Below are 14,897 nucleotides of genomic sequence, written 5' to 3'. Positions count from 1 at the left end.
TGTGCCTGACTATTTCACTTAGCACAATGCCCTCAGATTTCATCCATGTTATAACATGCACCAGAATTATCTTCCTTTTAAAGGCTAATATTTCATTATATATACATGGCACATGGCATCTTGTTTATCCAGTCATCAGTGGATGAACATTTGGGTTGCTTCCACCCTTTGGCTGTTGTGCACTGACATGGTTTTTAATAATAACAATAACAACAACAATAATAATAATAATATATAATAATATATAATAAATATTATATATTATTATTATTATTATATTTTTTAATTGCGCTTTCTTACCATAACTTCCCCAGACCTGCTTTGCTCTCTCACTTCCTAGGCAAAGATTACTATGATAATCAATCCAGAGGTGATCCCCACTCTCCCTGGTTCCTCTTTAGAACCATTCCAAATGCTACCTTTTAAAATGCCCTTTACTACTACTCCCTCTTAGGAGAGGCCCTGGTTCCTCCTGTTGATCATGACAGCAAGTTCATAAAACTAACACTGTTAAAATTGTGCTCTAGTGAACTTAACCTGATATGCTTTATCTCCATCCTACTAAACTAGACTTTAATTTCCAAACACATTTATTTTTGTACTTTCATAGGAGTCACACAGAGCCATATAATAATGGTAGTAGTACTAGTCAATAGTCTCTAAAGTAATGAAACTATTTCTGTCCTAGAATTCATAAAACATTTTTAAATAGGCAGTAGGTACCTCATGAATACTTACCAGTTGTTGGTAATATCTCTTCCTTTCAACTGCTTTGTGGAACTTAGTCTTGAGAAATGTTGACGTCAGGTTTACTGCTGATAAGTACTGATAACTGCTATTTACTTCCATCTAGTGGTCTGGGGGATAAAGGATGATAAATCTTTTGCCTTTTCCCTTTATCACTGTGAAAAAAAAGTGGTAAAAATAGAAACCAAACATAATCTTCAAAATGCATCTTGTACAAAATGGACACTCTGTAAAGCCTGTCACAAAATTTCAATTGCATTTTATCTCAATTCAGGTTTAACAAACACTGACTCTTCAGAGTGTGTCAAACACTGTGCTAGAATATCAAAGTAAAAAAATCACTTAGGAATATTTATTATATGAGACCCTGTAGGTATTTAAGATATTGATGGGCTTACCATCTAAGAATAAGATGGTTCATTTTTGGTTTAGAGTTCTTTCTTTGCAGATAAGGAAACAGCTTTAATTTTTCCATCTGTAAAATGGGTTGTATGATTAAACAAAAACATATAAAATGTTTAATACATTGCATAATATCTGCTCATTTAATTTATTTCTGTAAGCAAATCAAAAGATATAAATTAAATAAAGTTGTGTCAATGCTTTAAATGATTAGAGAGTGTTGTGGGAATATAGGGGAAAGGGATTCATTTTGTCTGAAGAGATACAGGAGGATGGAAATTGAATTAGATCCTTAAAAAAGGTAACTTTCACAGCAGATATTATGGTAAGCCTATCCCAGATAGAAAGAATATCTTGAACCTAAGCAACTAGAATGATGAATCTTTAAGAGAGAAACCCAATGGAGAGAACAAATCCAAGGAGAACAGGTAAGAGGTCAGTTTGGGGAAGGTTGGAGTCACACTTCAAGAGGGACAACTACACAGAGGTCCAGCAGGCAGCTGGGAAGAGAGTACAGATGGAAACATGAACTTGGAAGTCATGTACATAGGATAAAGGGAGCAGTGGGAGAGAAGAAGATCACAAGTTGGCTAAAAAAAATACAGGTACAGGCTCAGGCCAACCTTAAGAACTTGACTTTTTTGCACACCTAATTTTTAAACCCAGTTCACGCATAAAGAAGATTTGCAGCTGGATTTATACATGTTGGCAAATATTGAACAAAATGGTGAAGCAAGCCCACGAGAAGCCAATTTCTTGGAAGAATAAGGAGTAAGAAGAGAGAAATCAGCTAAAGGAAGGAGCAGCCAGAAACAAAGCGCACAGTGCAGCATAGAAGCTAAGTCAGAAGGAGGGCGAGGGCAGTTCTGACAGCACAGCAACTGGCATGTAGTAGATCTGTCTCCTGGCTCAGTCCCCACTGGATGTGTGTCTAAGGTTGCTGGAGAACAGAGAGGCCGCAGGTGTTCTAAAACAGCCTTTTCAATAAAAAGCCCATATGATAATGGTATCACACAATATTGCTTGAGTTCTCCACTAGCACAACAAAATAAAAAAGACAAAACTGAAGTGAGGCAGGGGCAGAGATGGGGAATGAGGGGGGCTAGTTCTTCTCACTCCTCATACTTACCTTCCATGTGGAGGAGGGTGCCGCCGCCATAACAGTCCTGGCCTCCTACACTTGGCCTCTCTGATTTCTCCATGAAAACATGGAGTAACATTTCAAGATTTGGAACAGGAAATTAGATAAGGGCAACCCCGTCCAAAAGCAGTGTCCTAGGGGGTGGGCTTGTTTAGAAGTCCTTGCGCAGGAGGCTTTGCAGAGCTGAGGTCCTGTGTTGCTCAGGTGGAGGCCCCAGAGAACTACCTGTGAGCCCTTCCTGTCACCGGCAGCCACAGCCTGTTCAGATCTAACCACCTCCGTTGTGGTACCAAGCATCCTGGTGATCTGTGGGTATCTTGATAACAACCTTGAACCAACTAGTAATTGGCACTGCAAACGAGTTTAGACAATTCTATAATTCTAAATAGTCCAATGAAAATGCTACTGGAAATTATGACACCAGGCGAGAGCAGTCTAAATAATCATTGGACAAAAGAATATGTGCATGAATATTCAATATGGGCCATGTATTAAAAAAAAAAAGGCTCTAGAGACAAACTAGCTGAATTCAAAGACTATCTCAGCTCCTTTCTACCTATATCTCCTTAAACAAGTTGACTCAAATCTCTCTGAGCCTCACTTTCCTCATCTTCAAAATACCGAGAATGCAACAGCATTTAAAGAATTATTGTAAGAGCTTCAGATACTTTGCATTAAGGAAGCACAATACCTGGCATGTACTAGGTGATATTAGTAGTAGCACCTATTAATAGTCACTATTATTAATAGACCCACCCCACTCACCATTTATAAATACCAAATATTTCTGATCACGCAGCCAGCATCTGAGAAAGCAGACTGCGGCAGAGAGTGATCATTACCTACCAAATACCCCTCTTTCTTCATGCATGATATATTTCTGAGTTTTAGGCAAGATCCTTTGTCACCCCAATGGCTGGCTGTGGTCATATGACTAAGTTCTAGCCAATGATATTATTGGATTTCCGAAAGTTTTCTTGAAAGGAATTGATTTAACTGGTAAGTGTTCTCTTACCCTTCCTGGTGCCTGGAATTTTGGCACAGTGGCTAAAGCCTTAGTATCTATCCAGCACCATGATACCATCTTGAGCACAGAACTAGTGGTGAGGATGCTCAAGCAGAAAGATAGGAGTGATTTTGGTCTCTCTATGCACGGTGACTTAGGGGAGCTTCCATATGAGCTAGAAAATTGGCTGAGATGAAAGAAAGCTCCCTACTTTGTGAAGGACTATTTTGAGCCTCTGTTTTTGATAACCTAACACAATTCCTACCCCCTACAGAACATGCTTTGGAGACTGCCTATATTTAAGTGGTGAGTGAAGAAAGGAAATCGGAAAGATAACTATTGGTCAAAGTGGTAGGAAGAGGAAAAGCTTCAAGAAAAGGGAGCAAATACAGAAACTAAAGGAGGAAAAAAATTTGGATGAAGGTTTGAAGTCGTTGGTATCAAACTCAGGATGAGCTCAGAAAGATGTCATTGTATTTGGTGATTAGAACCTAAAATTCAGGGTGGCTCAGTCGGTTGGGCGTCCGACTCTTGGTTTTGGCTCAGGTTGTGATCTTGGGGTTATGGGATTGAGCCCCACACGGAGTATGGAGTCTGCTTGTCCCTCTCCCTTCCCTTTTCTCCCCACTCCCTTTCCACTCACATACACACACACTCTCTCTCTCTCAAATAAATAAATGAACAAAAGTCTTTAAAAGAAAAACAAAATTTTGCAGCAGCTTGAGAAATAAATCTGAGAATTGCATGTTGACAAAGTGAGTAATAAAGGTTCTTTCTTGGCACTTTGGAGAAAATGAAGAGAAGCTGCACGGGGTAAACAAGCTTGTTAAAAGTAAGAATTGCAATGCCACTGATAAGAATAGCTCAAGAAATAAAGGGAAACAGGTAGAGAAGAATGAAATTGAGAAAAGGCATCTGCAAAAGATTCTGGGAGAACAAATCACGGAAGCACAGCTGCTGGGATAAGCCTTAGAATGATAACTTGCGCAAATGAAATCTTCTCCTTTGAATGAACGCTGTTTTTTAAAATAATTGTATTGTCCTGACATAATATTCCAAATGTAAGTGCTGACAGCAGAAATTCTATTTCTACACAGTAAATTAAGTGCCACCTTCAAACACTTGCATTAAATTTTAAATGAGCAAAAGAGCACTCAGAATGTAATTCTGAAAGGGGAAAAATCTTGCAACACCAACAACAAAATACGAAGCAAAGTAATTGTTGGGAAAATCTCATAATTACCTTTCCATATTTTTTAAATTGTCATTAACTGCAAATAGACTAAGAGTAAACTAACACATCAGAAGTATGTTCATGAAATCAGACCCTCTTCAGAGCTTATCGTTTACCTTTGAATTTTAGTCATCCTGTGCCACAACCGAAATTTTAATGATCTGTTTCTTTTTCATCTCATTGTATATATCTTCATTTTATTTCACAAAACTTATCACTGATATAGCCCAACGTAAAAGCCTTGCTTTAAAGGCAAACTCTACAAACTCCTTAGTATTACTTCATTCTTGGAATTTATTGCCTCTATTTTGCTTCCTGTAAAAAGCAGTAAGAAATATGTATCTCACTTTAGAGAACACTTGGATGACTAATCATAACTATTCAAATAGGAAGACATCCGCTTCCTATCTTCTGATTCTGCACTGACCTCAAAGTAGCCTTTGAATTCCATGTTGAGAGGAAAAGGTGTGGATCTAAAAATTTACAGACATGGGGCACCTGGGTGGCTCAGTGGGTTAAACCTCTGCCTTCGGCTCAAGTCATGATCTCAGGGTCCTGGGATGGAGCCCCATGTTGGGCTCTCTGCTCAGCGGGGAGCCTGCTTTCCCCTCTTTCTCTCCCTGCCTCTCTGCCTATTTGTGATCTTTCTCTCTGTCAAATAAATAAATAAAATCTTTTAAAAAAATTTTACAGACATAAAAAAAATCTAATAAATTATTTTCACTTTTTTTGCCCCATCTCTACAGTTGTTTCCCAAGCAAAACACTTCATCTTGGGAGAGCAGGTGAATGGGGGTAACATGTGGTACTAGGGTATTCAGGAGTGTGAGTCTGGGAGTCAGAAAGACCTACATTCAAATTCTGATGCTACCTGTGTGACCTTGGGCTAGTAATGGAAACCGTCTAAATCTCTTATCCTTCATTCATAAAATAGCAATAGTAACCACCTCCTACAATTACTCTTTTCATTACGATAAATGAAATAAGCCAGACACAGAAGGTCAAATAATTCATGCTTTCACCCATATAAGATATATATCTATCTATCTAGAAAAGGTAAATTCATTGAGGCAGAAAGTCTGTGGGCTGAAATGTTGGGGGTGAGAAGAGCAGTAGAACGGGAAGTTACTATGTAACGGGTACTGGGTATGTTTGGGGGTGACAAGAAAACTTTGGAAATACAGAGTGATGGTTGCACAGTGTGAATGTACTAAATGCCACTGAACTATACAATTTAAGATGGTTAAAATGCCAAATTTTGTATATTTTATCTCAATAAATTTTTTTTTTAAGATTTTATTTATTCATTTGACACAGAGAGATCACAAGTAGGCAGAGAGGCAGGCAGAGAGAGAGAGAGGAGGAAGCAGGTTCCCCGCGGAGCAGAGAACCCGATGCGGGACTCGATCCCAGGACCCTGAGATCATGACCTGAGCCGAAGGCAGCGGCTTAACCCACTGAGCCACCCAGGCGCCCTCTCAATAAAAATTTTTAATAGAAATTATTTCTTTATGAATAGGAATTAAAATTTTTAATTTAAAATTTACACATCACAAAATTTGGGAGGAGGCCCATCGTAAAATAGAAACTAGAGGACCTCAAATCTGTGACTTGGTGTATTTATACTCTAGCAATGAGTCATTTTCACAATCAGGCCTGTACACCTGTTAAGTCTATAGGCTTCATACAGTTACAGTCAAAATCACAATTGGGATTTTTCTTTCAACCTGAAAAAATAACATTTTCTTGATTATGTTTTGAATTCTGAAAAAAACAGTTAAATAAAGGTATTTGTTGAATACTTTTGGGAGAAATAGACTGGCAAAAAAACTGTTTCGATCAGAGCTTCACACAATACACTGAAATAAATTTTAAATGGATTAAACACTTAAATATAAACACAAGGTCATAAAAAATCCTGAAAATATATGACTAATTTATTTTGGGATTGGGAAAGAATGCATAAATCTCAAAGTAGCAGAAGAAATCACCCAAGAAAAGATAGCTTTCATCCCCTGCTTACACATGCGCACACATAGGCATTTACTATTTATCTCAATACTTAAAAAAAAAAAAAATCAGAACCAAAAGAAACTACAGCAGTCCCCCTTATCTGCAAGATAGTTCCAAGACCCCCAGTGGATGCACCCCCCATGTTTTTTCTTATACATACATACATACCTATGATAGTTTAATTTATAAATTAGGCACAGTAAGAGATTAACAACATTAATAAAAGAGAACTATAATAACAATATATACTGTAATAAAGGTTATGTGCATGTGGTGGTCTCTCTCCCTCTCAAAATATCGTATTGTAACTATATTCACCCTTCTTGTGATGATGTAAAATGATAAGCGATCTAGTGCCGAGAAGAAGGGAGGGGAATGAGTAGGCATAGAATGAGGCTACCACTGACAAACTATCATTGGAGGAGCATCTGCTTTCTGAACACAGCTGACTGACAATGGGTAACTCAAAGCACAAAAAGCAAAACCAAAGATAGGGGAGGACTCCTTAACTGGGGAAAATTTTTACAAGAAACATTTCAAACAAAGTCTGATATCTCCAAATACAAAGAGCTTTCACAGATGAATAAGAATCAAAACCCTAGCAGAAAAATAGCCAAAGATTATTAATGATTCATGAGAAAATGGAATTGGCTGATATAAAGCAGCCAAAGCCCCCAATTTCATTAATGATAAAAGTGATTTGAATTAATAACCACTATTTTGATGGAAATACCAACAGACTGGTTGAAAAGTGGACAGGCTAAATTGACACAGAAAAATTCACATAGAAAAATAAGCATGCAAGAATTTCTTGAAAAAGACGACCAATGGGGTGGGTGAGAGAGAAACTACTCCTGGAATAATTAGGTTCTGGGGCAGGAATAGACAGACATTTATAAATTACAAAGCTCAGATATAGACAATACAAAGGGGGGGCAGATTTAGACACCACCTCACGCAAGTGAAGAAAGATGGATTGATAAAAAATTTTGTTAGCAACTAGGAAGTTATCTGGAGAAAAAAATTAAATTGGCTCCTGACTTCAAAATTTACACCAAAATAAAATCTAAATGGATTAAGCATTTAAGTGGGAACAATTAAAAATGAAATTGCTAGAAGAAAACAACAGGAATTGTTTTTAGCTGTGCTGTCTGCAGAATCTAGGTCCTGGAAGAATGGTCATAACCATAGCTCCTGTCCCACATTCTCTTAAAACTCCTCTCATTGATCATTGGACTCTGTGTCCCCTCTCCATGAACTGGGGTGGACCACTGTGACTTGTTTGACCAGAAGAATACAGCGGAAGTAACTTCCTGGGCTGATTAGAAAATGCCTGTACTCCCACCTCTGAGCGAGCCAGAATCTACTTGACAGTCACCTGAGTAATCCATCTTAACAAGGGACCAGCCAGCCAGCCACAAGCTGGGCCACTGAGTGAGGTGAAGCAGAGAAGAGAAACTCCTGTTGAGACCCAGCCAAATGACTGTTTTGTTTTCTGGTTTTTGTTTTTTTTAACACAGAGCTTTAGGGTGTGTTAGGGTTAGGGATTAGGGTTAGAGGTTAGGGGTTAGGAGAGGGAGAGAGAGAGAATCTCACGCACGCTGCCAACTCAGCATGGAGCCCAACATGGGGCTCTAGCTCATGACCCTGAGATCATGTCCTGAGCCAAAATCTAGAGTCATATGCTTACTAACCAACTGAACCACTCTGGTACCCCAAGGAGATAAAATGTTTAAATATTAATGGCAATCTGAAACTAAAATCCCAGTAATTGTGATAAAGCATTGAAGGGGGGCTGTGTGCTTGTGGGAGAGGAGCGGCAAGGAGAGTGAGACATGCTGAAGGGATTTTCTTGGTGGAGCAAGGGTGTCAGACATAATACCGCTGGGCTGGTTTCGCACTGCGTCAGCTTAGCTAAGCTGGAACTTTGGTCCCCAGACTTCCAGCCCGTCCCCTTCCCCACCTACTTCCATTTACAGTTGGTGTTCTATAGTAAAGGTTTTGACTGGCCTTTGTTCCTGCTCCCTCTCTAAATCCTTGGAATTTCCCAGGTGAGAGGAGTGTCTTTGAGATTCTTAGATATCCTAGATCGTTTCAGGATTGGGGCTGGCTGTGCTGGGAAGATCAGCCACGTGATTAGAGTTGAGGCTTTGAGCCACTTGATAGCCGTCCAAACTCCTGGGAGAGTTCAATCTCATGGCTAAGGTTCAATCAATCATATCTCTATAATGAAACCCCAGTAAAAACTCTGGACACAAAGCTTGGATAAGCTTCCTGCCTGGGAACACACACTGATGTGCCAGGTGGGTGAGGCATCCTGACTCCACGGGGAAGAGGACACAGAAGCCTTGCATTTGAGACCCTCCCAGACCTCACCCTGTGCGTCTCCTCTTTTGTCTCACTGGAGTTGTATCCTTTTGCTGTAATTAAATGTGGTCACAAATAGAGCTCTTAGCTGAGTTCTGTGAGTCATTCTAGTGAATTATCAAACCCGAGGGAGTAGTGGGAACCCCTGAATTTGTAGCCAATTGGTCAGAAGTGTGGGTGGCCTAAGAACCACTGACCTTGCAGCTGGTGTCTGAAGTGAGGGCAGCATCTACCGGGGTAAGCCCTGGAGTGTGACATTTGGCCCAACTCCAGGTAGTTAGTGTTCAGATCACAAGGCAATCTTGACCACAACAGAAATGCCCTTCAGATCTGGACCTCACGAGGGAAGCAGTGGTCACGGTTTTTTCACGGCAGATCAGCAGGGGTGCCAAGCACTGTGGTACCTCATGCATGTTGCTGAGCCCCGGGCTCTCCTGCTGGTGAGGGGCAGCAACCAGCCTGTGGCTCCTCCAGGTCCTGCCACATGTCCTCCAGTCCTGAGCCAATGATCCGTGCAGTTCTGTAGCCAGGAGTGCCGGTTACACCTGCAGGCATCGTCGGAGTCATCCAAGGCCGAGTGATGAGAGACAGATGCAAGCTCTCGGTTTGTTTTCTAGCAGTTTCCGGTTTGTCCCTGCTCCTGTTCTTGTTCAGCTTTTCTTCCCAGCTGTGGATCTGGCGAACTTATCATGACTTCAGGCCATACACCAGATGTAGGGCAGCAGATTTTTTCACCTGCAATCACAACTACGTAAGGTTAAATCCCCATAATAAGTCCCTTATATGTTCTCACTCTCATTCTACCTTGACTGCTACAACTGTTTCAGTCTGTCTGATAAAAAACTATTAACTTTAGTATGATGGATGAGAATTTAAAGGAATACACTATAGGAACAGAAACAGTATGACGCTGGGGTTTTTGATCCTGACTGCATACCAGACTCTTTTAAAAAATACTGATACCATTGTCCTCCCCTGAGATTCTGGGGTAAAGTTTAGGCATTACGCTGATTTTTGAAAAGTGATTCCAGTCTGCTCCCAGGGTGATTAAATGCTGCCCTAGAAGAAAGGAGAAAAACAAAACAAAACAAAGAAAAGGTGATCAACCCTAAAAGCCTACATGTGCAAGGAAGTAAAGCAGCAATAAATTAAAATATACCTTCCTATAAGAGGTATTCCTAAAATCAAGCAACATAACGGTTTTAAAAATAAACAAATAGACAAAGATAAATCAGGCCAATATTAACAATAACAAAAATAGTGTGTGAAACAGCAATATAAAACAGAATAGAGACCAAAGTTAGTAGTTGGGTCAAGGATATTTCCATTGATAACCCACCACAGGACACATGGAAGGAGCGTCATGTGTTTTTTTGCGTCCAGCAGAGCTTTGGGATATACACTAACTGCAAGATGTATTTATTACTCAAAGAAAAGGATAAATCAAAATCATCTCTTTCAGAACTAAGAGATCAAGAAGAGAAAAACATATAGAACTTAAAACATAATAGAACTTATCTACCATATTAGCACATTTAACTACCTGAATGCCACATAACTGATTTGTTGGATTAACTGACGTTCGCTATTCTTTCTGTAATAAATGCCTTTGTCCTTGAAACACTGCGGCTAGGTGCTGGTCAAACCCTCCTCTAGTTCACCAGCTCCTGGTCTCACCAGGTAAGTGGTTCCAAACCTGCGTATGCTAGTTCTCATTAATCCAAGTTTTTAACTTAAATATTATGTAAGCAAGCGAATAAGAATGTGAATGTGAAATATGAATGCGAATTTGAAAAATAATAATTTCTGGAAAACTAGTTGAATGCTCTGCAAATATTCAGTAAAGATAAATCATTCTAAGAACTTGCTGTCAGATTAAATGTAAGCAATATGACTATAAAAAAAAAGATATGAATCCTAGAAAACTTGAATCCTTCACAAGTTTCTCTACATTTGCATTTCACTATAAAGAAACCCAAAATGGAAATTATAGGCAATGCAGTCTGGCAGTGATTTATACAAGAAAGGCCAACTAAACTCCAACTGGTGTAGCTAGATGTAAGGGAAAGGACTTGGCCCCACATCAAAAGATTGGCAAATGAATGGATATTTATGTGTATTAAATTAAAATGCACACATTTTCATTTTTTTAAAATGACTCCTCATTCTGACATTTTTGACTTACAAATCTTGCCCTCTAAGAGATAATTTTGTAAGGACGTAATTTTGAAACAGAGAAAATAAATGTTTTTTAAATGTGGATGGAACCATTATAAAAATTGGGAAAAGAAACCTTTAGGCAAACACCCTGCAGGCATCACACAGTGCAGGATGGAACTCACAGGCAGGAGGGCCAGGCGAGAAGGATAGGTGTGGCTCCAGGTTCTCCCAGGCAGTCCCGGAGCAGGTGTGCAGGCCATGGGTCAGCACAGGTAGCTGACGGCCAGGAAACCTAGAGAAAGCCTGTGATCATCCAGCCAGTCATCTGGTTTGTATCTCTCCAAGTTTACATCACCTTGGCCACATTCTCTGTCCATAGGCTATAAAACTACAAGTCACAGTAGAAGAAAAAACAGTCACTTAGAAATAAAAAAAGATATAAAATAACTCAACTTAGAAAAATCAAACATAAAAATACAGACCCTTTAAAGGAAGGATGGTGAGTACATTACATGTCAAAACCCAGGAATCACCTTCAACCTCCAGTCAAGAGGAGTAACAAGGACTGGATTTACCCTCCTGCCCGAAACAACTGATACACATTAAAAAAAGCACAAAACAAGACAATGGACACCAGGCAGAAAGGGCAGGGATCCCGAGAAGCAGGAGACAAATGAGGTGAGCTTTACGGTTGCCTCAGCTTGCTGCCTCGAGATTTCCAGGCTGCCGTGTGGTTGAGGCAGGGGAGGCAGAGTCTGGCAAACTTGTGGGTGAGGAGCTAAAACTGAGAATCTAGGGAAATCAAGCCAGCTAGAACGTCCAGGACACAGGACTGAAGAAGGTTAAGTTGCCCAGGAGAGAACTCTCTGAGATCCGCAAGTTTCTTCCAGTATCCATGAGAGTAATGAGCGGCATATAGGTTTGAAGAAATGATCTAAGGTGGAGAAAAGAAGTGCTCCCAAGAATCAGAGGGATACTACTCAGCACTGACATAGGACCAGGAACAGTATCTGTTCCCACTAGTCAGACTGAAAGTCTTGGTAATTCATGAGCCACCTGTTACAGTATTCAAGACTTTTGCCTCCGTAATGGGGTTAGTTAATCCTAACTAGTTCTCAAATTCTGCCTAACAAATCTTTAATCATGTCCTGGATCCAATGGTTTACAAGTAACATATGTGTGTCCCAGAACAAAGCTCAAGAATATTTACAGAAGTACAAACTATCAAGTATCCAATAAGGTAAAATTCATATGGCCTAGCAATCAATCAAAATGACAAGGCATGCAAAGAAGCAGGAAAGTACACCTAATAATGACAGTGAACCAACAGAGACCAACTGAGAACTGACGAAAATATTAGAATTAGCAGGCAAGAACATTAAAAATCACTGTAACTTTATTCCATTTGTTGAAAATTTAAATGAAGATAGTCGGGGTTGGGGGGGGGCGTCTGGGTGGCTCAGCGGGTTGAGCCTCTGTGTTCAGCTCAGGTTCCGATCTCAAGGTCCTGGAATTGAGCCCCACATAGGGCTCTCTGCTCAGCAGGGAGCCTGCTTCTCCCTCTCTGCCTACTTGTGATCTCTTTCTCTCTGTCAAATCAATAAAATCTTTAAAAAAAAAGAAAATTTAAGTAAAGATAGTGAAGATATAAAAAATAGTCCAAGTCATCTGTTAATTAACTCGGGGCAGGGTTGGGGGGTGAGAACCCTCTCACAAGCACAGTGAATCATGTTGTATACTTTAAATAGCTTACAGTTTTGTCAATTGTACCTCACTAGAGCTGAAGAAAAAATGAGGAGCAATCAGAAGTGATGTCAATCAAACTTGCAGAGAGAAAAACTACAATGTCTAAGATGAAGATTCTATTGGAAGTAATTGCTGACTAGACACTGCAGGGAAAAAAAAGACAAGGAAACTTGAAGACCTAGTAATACAACTGTCCAAAACGAAACAGAGGAAAAATGATTTAAAAAATAAACAGTGTATCCATGAGCTATGGGATCACATCAAACGGTCTCATATAACTGTAGCTGGAGTTTCCCAAGAGGAAAGTGAGGACAAAACATTTTTTCTAATAATGGCCAAAATGTTTCCAATTTTGATGAAAACTATAAACCTGCAGATTCATGAAGCTCAATGAACTCCAAGCAAAAGGGACATGAAAAAAAAAAAACTGTATTAAGACACATTTTTCATCCAATTGCTCAAAGCCAGTCAGAGAAAAATGACACATTATATACCTGACAGCATATTTCTTACAGGAAAAAATAAAAGCAGGACGACATTGGAGCCACATTTTTAAAGTACTGAAAGGAATAAAAAAAAAAAAAAAAAAAAAGCCTGTCAAGTTAGAGTTCTGTACCCAACAAAAAGATATTTCAGAAACAAGGGTGAAAAATACTTCTTCGGACATGAAAGCTAAAAGAATTCATCACCAGCAAGCCCGCACTGTAAGAGATATCCAGAACACTTCAGGTAGAGTAGCAGACGGATAAACGGATGCACACAGAGGAACAAAGAGCTCCAGAAATGGTAAGTATTGGAATAATATCTATGATTTTTATTTAAATATCTTTAAAAGAGAATGTTTCAAAAACAAAAACAGGGCACCTGCTTGGCTCCATCAGTTAAGTGTCTGCCTTTAGCTCAGGTCATGATCCCAGGGTCCTGGGATCAAGCCCCTGCTGGGCTCTCCCTCTGCCTGCCCCTCCCCCTGCTCTCTCTCTCTGTCAAACAAATATATAAATCTTAAAAAAAAAAAAAAGAAAGAAAGAAAAAATGCAGTGAGGGGCTTTTATATATATATAAATGTAAACTATGTAAACTGTGTAACAGCACAGCCTCTAATAAGTCTGACCAGGTTGTAGGAGGGAAAGTAAAATAGATCAGGAACTAAAACTGGACTCTAACTGGAGGAAGTGTTTAACAAAAATTGTAAGAAATACCATGTACAACTGTCTATCAATTAATTTGGAAAGATAATGGTTGATTTTTTTTTTTTTTAGAAAGGTAGAAATTATTCAAATTGATTTCTGAGAAAGGAGGAAACAAACAGTTTCCCCCATGGTTAATAAAGGAAAATGGGGTGGGGGAAAATCATTTACTTCTAAGACTGTTTTAGGAGTTCAAGTCTTAAATTAACACAATTCCTATATTATTCAATTTTCTCACCAGGGCATAGAAAAAGATAAGCTTACCAACTCATTCCATAAAACTAGCAGAACTATAATTCCCAAACCAAACTAATAAACAATTTTTAAAAGAAAATCTTATCTAAATCTTAACATTTTTGAAAGATAGAATTCTAGAGTATATTAAAGGCATAATATATTTATAACAGGACACAACGATGGTTCAGGATTAGGGAACTGATTACAAAAACACTACTATGCTGAAGCCTCCCTTTTTTATTCAATTATTTGACATATGTTCATTTATTCATCAAAAATTTACCAAGTATTACTGTAGTGCCAGGCACTGGATACTGAGAATTCAGTGGTAAGATAGCTCTCTGCCTTCATGGAGTTACCTAAAGAGATACAGATAAAAAGAAAATTGTAACACAGTATAAGGCTATGACAAGAGAAACACAGGGTACTATTGTAATACATAAACTGGCACACTGGATGCTGTTGGAATAATCCTATTGAGGATACTCCTTCTCGGATCATGGCAACTGGTGTGAGGAATATGGACCTACATGGCATGATTACAAAGTAGTATAAAAAATGTTGGTTGATTGGATGGAGAAGGGTTGAGTCAGATTCTTTGGAAGTCTTTAGTACCTTAATATGTATTAGGTACAAAAGGGTCAAATAAGGGTCAAGT

The 14,897-nt window shown here is 39.1% G+C and overlaps 1 long non-coding RNA gene across 2 annotated transcripts; it reads right to left on the bottom strand.

Moving 5' to 3' along the window:
* Positions 1-294: 294 nt before the first annotated feature.
* Positions 295-11,355, bottom strand: LOC116598653. 2 transcript variants are annotated; one of them, XR_004289128.1, is made up of 4 exons: positions 11,252-11,355; positions 9,107-9,644; positions 1,146-1,222; positions 295-902 (listed from the first exon to the last, which is right to left on the bottom strand). It is a non-coding gene; the product is annotated as an uncharacterized LOC116598653 (long non-coding RNA). The 2 variants fall into 2 exon arrangements; XR_004289127.1 differs by lacking the exon at positions 11,252-11,355 and having other exon boundaries at positions 9,107-9,899.
* Positions 11,356-14,897: the final 3,542 nt, after the last annotated feature.

This window comes from Mustela erminea, chromosome 9 (genome assembly GCF_009829155.1).
Source record: "Mustela erminea isolate mMusErm1 chromosome 9, mMusErm1.Pri, whole genome shotgun sequence".
NCBI lineage: Eukaryota > Metazoa > Chordata > Mammalia > Carnivora > Mustelidae > Mustela > Mustela erminea.
Note: the sequence above shows the minus strand (reverse complement) of the source record. Positions and strands in the feature narration are given on the sequence as shown.